We start from the raw sequence: 8,032 nt of genomic DNA, 5'->3' as shown, positions 1-8,032 counted from the left end.
CCTCCGTGCCCTCGCTAGGTGCTTGGGCTGTCCTCCTGCCTTCGCTCTTTTCTGCTGGTTGCTGTGGGCTTGGTTCTGCGAGGTGCAGAGCAGCAGGACAGAACCACAGCAGAGCACCTGGCCTACACCTCCAGCACAGGCGTGTCAGGACTCCAGCAGTGTTTCAAACACTCATTTAGCTGTAGGAAGGACTTGGTGCCTAGCACCTCCCGAAGTCGAGTCTTTTAAGTGAAGCCCTCTGTGCATCCTGCTCACCTGTGGAGCGTGGGAGGCCAGGTTCAGGTGCTGACAGCAGCAGCTGCAGGTGACTGTGGTTACAGAGGGACCAGCCCGAGCACCCCGTGCTCCCACCCAGCCTGGAGCAGGGCTGCTCCCCCAGGACACCCTGCAGTGCTTTTTCTCTTGGCTTAAGCAACTGCAGATTTCCTAAAGAAGGAATACTCCACTGCCTGCTTTAATCCCTTTTGCTGCGGTGCAGGCGACAGGACAGGGCTTGTGCTAGGCAGGCTCTGCAAAGCCAGCTGTGGATGTGCCAGACCCTTGGTATTTTGCATTTGGCTGTGCCGAGCTCTCCCAGTGCCGGCTGACATCCCAGGCCTGCTGGCAGCGTCCCCCGGCGTGCTGGCAACGTCCCCGTCACCGCGGCTCTGCCCTCTCGGCGCTCGCTCGTCTGCTTGCACGATGCCAGGCAATTTCGGACTGCAGCGCTGCTCTCCTGAGGAAACGCCGGCCATAGATTTCGGAATGGATATTGCCAAACAGTATATTGTTTTCATAAATCTCTGTAGATCTGCTTTATATCCTGGAGGCTAGACATTCTAATTATTGCTTCTGTTTTATCTAAATTGGCAACAAAGCCGTCTTAGCTCAGCTCGGAGCTGGTACAGGTAATTCTGCTAGACCAAATTTTGACCTTTTAAAGTTCATTCTGAAGTGCCTGCTGCACTCGCTGCAGCTCTTGCCTGGGTCTCCCGTTCTCCTTTCCCGAAGCCATTGCCCAATTTAAAACAGCAGTCACCATAGTTTCAATACATCGTACCTTAAAGACGTAGGCAATTACTGTGTGAAATATCTCAGGAGCAGGACTAATATCAAAGGGCATTCTCATCCCCTTAAAACACCTAAACAGCATATTAAAGATCTCGTTGAAGTTAGATTTAAGCTCGTCTCTTCACAGTTTATTCACTGAAGAAAATGCCCTTCATTTCACAGTGATTTTTCTTCCTTTTCCTGAGAACGCGCCTGTCATGCGGGGCTTTCACAGAGCAGTGCTCACGTGTTGCAGCTGCATTTAAATAATGTAAACCAAAGCATCTCCCTCCTTAAGCTGGCTTTTCAATGACAGACATTGAATTAGCTCCATCTGAAATTCCTTATCCTTTCAATAACTCCCAGATTTTCTGTATTATGCCACATTTTTACTGTACCCCGTAGAAGTGGGATTTTTTCCTGTGCAGAGTTCAAAGTAACCCCTTGTTTGAGTTCAGTGCCGTGTTCCCTTTCCAGCCAGCCCCAGCCCAACCAGAAAGCTGAGAACCCCCCCAGGCTGGGTCTGTTACAGGGAATGCTTTGCCTACTTGGCACCTGATTTATTTTTTATTTTTTTTAAATGTAAATGACAACCTTTAAAGGAAAGTGGAACTCAACTGTGGCAAAGAGCATGGAATGGTGCTGGGTGAATATCTCCCTACATGTCATCTCTTGGCATTTGCAGTAAAAATATTTCTAATTTCACAATTAGGAGAGATTCTCAAGTGGTGCATCTGGATATAATTGTTGGGAATGTATTAACTGGTGTTTGTTTAAAGACAAACGGTGTTGTGTGTTATTATTCTTTTTTATATCCTAAATGTGAAGCAGTGTTTTCTATAGGCTCCTGATTAATTCTCTCATCTGTAGCACCATGCGTTGCCTTGGAGTGGTGATTTTGGAGATGTTTTTTTGCCTTTTCCGAACCCCAGGCGACCGCTTGACGCTTCCCCTCCAGTGCAGGAGGCAGCCCCTTGTCCAAACGCCCATCGCCCGCTGCTCACATCCCACAAGGTTTTGGATAAAGGCATTAAAACACGTTGCAACTGTCGCCTTCAGCGCCTGAAGGCAAGTAACCCCACATACGTGTCGTTCCAGGTGGGTTCCATGGGGTTTAGGCAGTATTGCTGACTTCTAGAGGATGCACACACGTTTCTCAGTTTTTGCCCATGGAAGTTGCACTGCCTGTTTGAGCATATTTGCCCCCCTGGAAGGGTTCACCCCACTGATATACACAGGGCATAGGCAGCCCTCTTAGCAAGAGGCACCATGGCATGGGAGCGTGCCCACAGAGACAATTATTTTCTGCTTTATTTGTGGTATGTTTGACTAAATACATGATTCTAGCCTTGCGCCTTCAACAAAACTTAGCAAATAGGGATTTCCACCTGTCAGAAAATGTCTTGTATCTACTTGCTTTTCCCCATCTTTCAGCATTTTGTGCTCGGAACGACACAGTGTAAGTAGCTGCCTGTCCCGTGGTGGGGGAGTCAGAGCCTGTGTGCACCTGCAGCTGCTCAGCCACCCCTCTGCCCAGGGCGAGCTGCAGCCCAGGGGCCTCTGGCCAAGGCACAGGTCGTGGCAGCTCCTCCCGGTGCTCCGTAACTCGTTTACTTAATGATATTCCACATACAAGCTTGTCTGTTATTAATGAGTCACTAAGTTTTCAAAAACCCTGCGTTTGAGCTTTAAGGTTTAAGCCCATCACGTGTGCATCCACTGATCTGCATGGCAATTAATGATGAATAGAAATGAGCTCTGCTTCTAAACTTGTTCAGGTTTTTTTCCTGCCTCTGTGGAACCTCACACACACCCTGAAATGGGCACCAGGTCCTCATCCCCACGTGAAAGCTCTTCATGGCTGCCACGGTGGCACTGGAGGACATGGACCCAGGACCTGCAGAGCCAGGAGCAATGGAAAACACCTGCAACTGCTCCTCACTCCCCATCTCTTTTGGTGACGTTCTTGCGATTCCCAGGCACAAGCGGGCATTTGGATCAGCCCTGGTTTTGCTCCAGGGCCCTCTTCGCCTCATACGACCTCGTTCCTTCGCTGTCATCTCCAGGACTCTGCTTGCTTCTCCCCCTGGCACGCCTGCACGGGGGCGGCTGGCACGCCGCTCCTCCCCGCGGTGCCTCCGCGCGGTTCCCCGACGGTATTTCCGTGGCACAGCATCCCACCAGGCCCCTGCTCTGCCAGCCACATCACAACTGCCGTCACGCACAAGAACCTCTCCTTCCTCCTGCTTATTCCCTCGCTTTCAGAGTCAGCTCTGACACACTCTGCTTATTCCCTCTCTAATTCTTCCTCAAAGTTTCCTCTTCTCATCACAGGCTCATTTCCCTGCCCGTGCAGACCCAGAAACCCTTGTGCAGAGCCCTGTTGTGGTGAGCCACCTCCTTCAGGCTGCTCGGGCTTTCCTCTCACCCACGGCTGCCTTGAACAGGTCCTGGATCTCCCTAGCGAAGCGTTTCCCAAACAGAAGCAGCAGCACCACCCCAGTGACATGCCCCCACAGAGGCTCTAGCTGGTGCCCAATAAGGAGACCAAAAAAAAAAAAAAAAAAAAAAAAAAAATAATCATCAAAAATCCCAGTCTTGTCCCCATTTTGCTTAGTTCCAATGAAAGCTTTCCTCAGCTAGTTTCACTTTTCAAAACCTGAGCCTGAGCCTTCCACCCACCCTCTTTTGCCCATCTTTCCCTCTCTTTTGCCCATCCACATTTTGTCCATCTAATCATTCGTGGATTTTCCTTTTGCTCCCCTCATTTGCTTCTTTGAAGAAAAAATAAACCAATAAAAACACACAGTTTTTCTTATTCTGACATTCCAGATCACCAGAATTAGTACTTCTTTTTTTCCCTCTTGTCACTTTTCCAAAGTTGAGGAAGTTTGGCCCCATTCCAGATCGAAAGGGAAAAGTCAGAAGGCAGCCCCCACCCACCAGCCGTCTGCTCCGCTTCGGAGCAGGAACAAGTCACGGGAAGAGATGGGAGACGAGGCAGGGAAATAACACACCAAACTTCCAAACTTCTTCATTTCAACAGAATAGATGTAATTTCTTATTAATAAATTATGAGAAAATGCACAAGGAGAAAATATTGCTTTTGATCCAGGGCATTTTTTCACACAAATGCTTGGTGAGATGTGTCCAGAGGATGCTTGCACGGCTGCCGTGCGGGCTGGGTGCCCTGCTGCCCAGCACCCTGGCAGGGGACTTGAGGTGTCACAGTCACAGCCCCCAGCCTGGTAGCAGCAGGAGTCACTTCCCTGCAGTGCAGAGGTGGAAATGCCATGAACATCTCGAGGCCAGCATGGGCAGTCCTGGTGTCCCTGGGGTGGCAGAAGCACCCTGGGTGCAGAGGGAGACACCTGAGCCTCTTGTGCATACCAGGGCTAAGGAGCCTCTCCCAGAGCCTGGATTACATTTCCCATATGTGAATTTGCTGTGAAATCAATAAACGTGCTGCCTTCTGGAGTCAGTTCTTCCAGCATCTCCTGCTAGGATCTTCCGTATTGTTTCCAAGCTGAATTTTTCCAACTTCTGCTTTGGCTTTCATATCTTGTCGTGCACTTTTCTGCAAGACTGAGGCTGCTGAACTGTCAAGAACTGTTCTCACTGAGATCAGGGCATGCCTCAGTCTTCTCTCCTGCAAGCTGAGCTGTTTGTGCACCCCCAGTCTTGTACCAGAGCTTGTTTTCTGATACCTGGACTGCCTGCATGGCCTTCCTTTGCAGGATTTCTGTGTCCTTCTTAATTCTGGACACCCGAGTTGGAAATAACATCCATAGCAATGCTTTCAGCAGCAAAGTGAATAGAGGCAAGATTGCTCCCCTACTTTTCTTTGATATTCTCCCATTACATATTCCAGGAAGGTGTCGGCTGCTTTTCAGCGTGCCGTTGAAACGAGCTCATGTAGAGGCAGGTACCTGCAATCATTCCTGAGACTTCTGCGTCGCGGCTTTCCAAGCCCCGTCCTGGAGATAAGGGCAGCATGCCTCCCTCCCAGGTGCCTTGCACGCAGCTGTATGAAAATGCATTTAGTTGGATTACAGCCATTTCACCAGGCAATTGAGGAGATACTAGAGCTGCAGCCTGGCCTGCTCGTTATTAACATCCCTGCCAGCCTCTGCATCACCTGCAGGCCCTACAGCCCCTTCACAACCACCACAGCCCCTCCTGCTCATGGTGACCACCAGACAGAAGCACGCACAGCATTACTGCAGGAGTAGATTCCCCAAGGGACCCCAGGACCAAAACCCTGAAATCCCTCAGTAACCTTCACACCGTGAGGCCTGCCTGAGACAGGTGTGAGTCCTTCTAGTGTGTGCCTGGTAGTTCCTTATGTAGTGTGGGTTTTTTAATCCAATTTGCATGTGATAATAAGCAAAATGTTCTGAGGAAATCCGAGTTTGCTCTATTGGTACGCTTCCCTTCATCAGCCTGACCTATAATTCTGTCCAGAAAGGGACCCAAAAAAACACATAAGCAGCAGGGTTGATATGTGAGTCCCTGGGCTGCGCCTTTAAATTTTTCTAAATACTGGAACTACACTGACATTTCACCAATCTTTTGGAATTTGCCCACTTTTCTAAGATGTGATAAACCAAAGCATTGGCTTGAGCTAGTTCCTTCTAGACTCTTGAGCATCAGCTGTCCGGATGATCTGCAAATGCTGAATTCGAGGAGATCATGCCTCACATCCCCCATTGTTACAGATGGCAGGATTTATATTCCATCCACAGTATCATCTGGAGATGAATATATCCTCCTGCTTCATTCCAAATACAGAACAGAAATATCTACTAAACATTTCTGCCTTTCTGCACCAGTCACCATCTGGCAAGAGCAGGCAAGGAGCCGTGCTGAGCGCCAAGCTTGAGTGCTCCCGTGGGGATGCTCGTGCCGTCCCCGCCACCCGCACACGCGTGGGGCACGCCGTGGTGCCTTGCCCAGGGCTCCCCCCACTCCTTGGCCCTCCTCAGGAAGCAGGGACAGACCCCCAGCCCCAGCCCCCTGCCCCAAGGGCAAGCTTGCAGCCTGGCAATAGCACCAATTCCTGATTCAACCCCCAGCCAAAAGCCCCATTACCATGTAAATCACTGCGTGAGGGGGACCGGAGGGCAGGGAGAGGGGAGCTGCCAGATGGGGGAGGCTGAGATAAGGGTGCCCCGATTGAAATTCAGAAATCTTTTCTTCTTTCCCTGGCTACTCAAAGAACAGATTAAAGCCAGACAGTCTTGCATGAAACGTGCTGGGGGAAAATACTGCAAGAATCACCCAAACAGTGACTTGAAGGTTTTTGCAGTGCGAGTCACCTCTTATATCTCTCCAAGGGGGTCCCTTGCTTGAGTCCCCACCACCATGGCGCCGAGTGGCACCTGGTGCCAACACACACACAGGCACCAGCTGGGCTGCCCACCTGCAGCAAGGGCACACAGAGCAGGTGGCCACAGCCCCAGGCTGCTGCGAGTGAGAGCCCAGCAGAGGGAACCCAGCCTTTTCCTTCTTTTCTTTCAGTGTTCTTTACTTACTTTTTATTGCATATGGCAAAGCCAGGAGGAGAGAGGGTGAAAAGTGAATAAAATAAAATAAAATAAAATAAAATAAAATAAAATAAAATAAAATAAAATAAAATAAAATAAAATAAAATAAAATAAAATAAAATAAAATAAAATAAAATGGCACAAAGCCTGCAGGGGAGAAGGGAGGCATTCCTGTGAAGGTGTGCCATCCTCAGCCTTGGGACACCGTAGGACACAATTCCCTGCTCCAACATCTGCGGTGCTGCTTTGCAGAGCGGGGCATGGGCTCAGCGCCAGTGCATGATCTGCTTCTCACGGTGCTTGCTGCAAAGGATGGGGTCAGCCCGGCTGCACCCCCCTCAGCAGCACCGACCCCATCAATAATGGATGGCTGTGGAGCCAGGCAGCGCACTGCCAGAGCGGCGCGGACACCTGACACCCCCAGCAGCCCCCTCCGGCACAGTGCTGCTGGCTGATGCTGCCTGCAGGAGCCACTGCTCGTGAAGGTCACTTCTGCGTCCTTTTCCCAGCGTCTGGGCTGTGACACGGGGCGTTGGCACCCACCGACACTCAGTGCGTGACCGATGCTGACTGGCACAGGAGGCACCATGCCTCGGGGGGCCCTCTGAAGAGGCCACCCTGCTGTCCCCGTGCACCGAGGTCAAAGTGAGCAAAAGTTCACTTGGAAACACAGAGGAATGCACTTTGTCCATCAGACTTCTCCCATCAGCAATAAGAATCCATTTTAAGCTCCATTTGATTTTAAAGAGCTGGAGTCTGCCTCCACCAGCCACTCCCGAGGGGGTGCAGACGCACCCTCCCCAAAGCTGGCGGTGCCCCTGTGCTGCCCTGTGCTCCAGCCTGCGGTGACGTCTGCCAGCCGTTTCTCTGATGTATTACAAATGCAGTGGCTGCTCCCCAGTGCTGGGGGCTCCTGCCTCCCCTCAAGCCCTCCCAGCACTGGGCTGAAGCTCTGCAGTGGGGTCGGTGCCACTTTGTGTTCACCACAGACCTTGTCGTAGTGGTGCCAGCGATGCTCGGCCCCCCAGGCTGGGGGCACGGCTCCTGCTGTGGCTTTGCTGTGTGTACACTGTCGAAGCGTGTTTTGCTTTTTTTTTTTTTCCTTTCAGCATCCTTAAATCCCCCTCCTGTTTGCCTTTTTGAGCATCGCTAGCGCTTCAGCGAGGAACCCGCGGGGACGCAGAGGTCTGGTATCTGAATGGAAATGCAAAGCCTTGCAGCGCATGGAAACGCCAGGGTTGTTTTTTCACCGCGTGTGGCATTTTGCTGCATCTCACCCACCCCTGCCACCAGCCGTGTTGTGACCCAGCTGTGTCCCAGAGCCACTCTGGGGGGGGCTCCAGGGGGCTCCAGGCTCCGAGGGGATGCCGGGGGGACGCGGGGGCGGCGCTCCCCCCGCACGGGGTTGCCATATCAACAGGTTCCCCGGCAGAGACCCTCGCTGCGGATGCAGCATT

General features: G+C 51.4%; 1 long non-coding RNA gene across 1 annotated transcript; it reads right to left on the bottom strand.

Annotated features, from left to right (window-relative positions):
- Window positions 1–3,909: 3,909 nt before the first annotated feature.
- LOC119717666 (uncharacterized) lies at window positions 3,910–6,350 on the bottom strand. Its single transcript, XR_005267670.2, has 2 exons — window positions 6,121–6,350; window positions 3,910–5,053 (listed from the first exon to the last, which is right to left on the bottom strand). It is a non-coding gene; the product is annotated as an uncharacterized lncRNA (long non-coding RNA).
- Window positions 6,351–8,032: the final 1,682 nt, after the last annotated feature.

The sequence above is a fragment of the Anas platyrhynchos genome, chromosome 8 (genome assembly GCF_047663525.1).
Source record: "Anas platyrhynchos isolate ZD024472 breed Pekin duck chromosome 8, IASCAAS_PekinDuck_T2T, whole genome shotgun sequence".
Taxonomy (NCBI): Eukaryota; Metazoa; Chordata; class Aves; order Anseriformes; family Anatidae; genus Anas; species Anas platyrhynchos.
The sequence above is the reverse complement of the archived record's forward strand: the minus strand, read 5'-3'. Positions and strand labels throughout refer to the sequence as shown.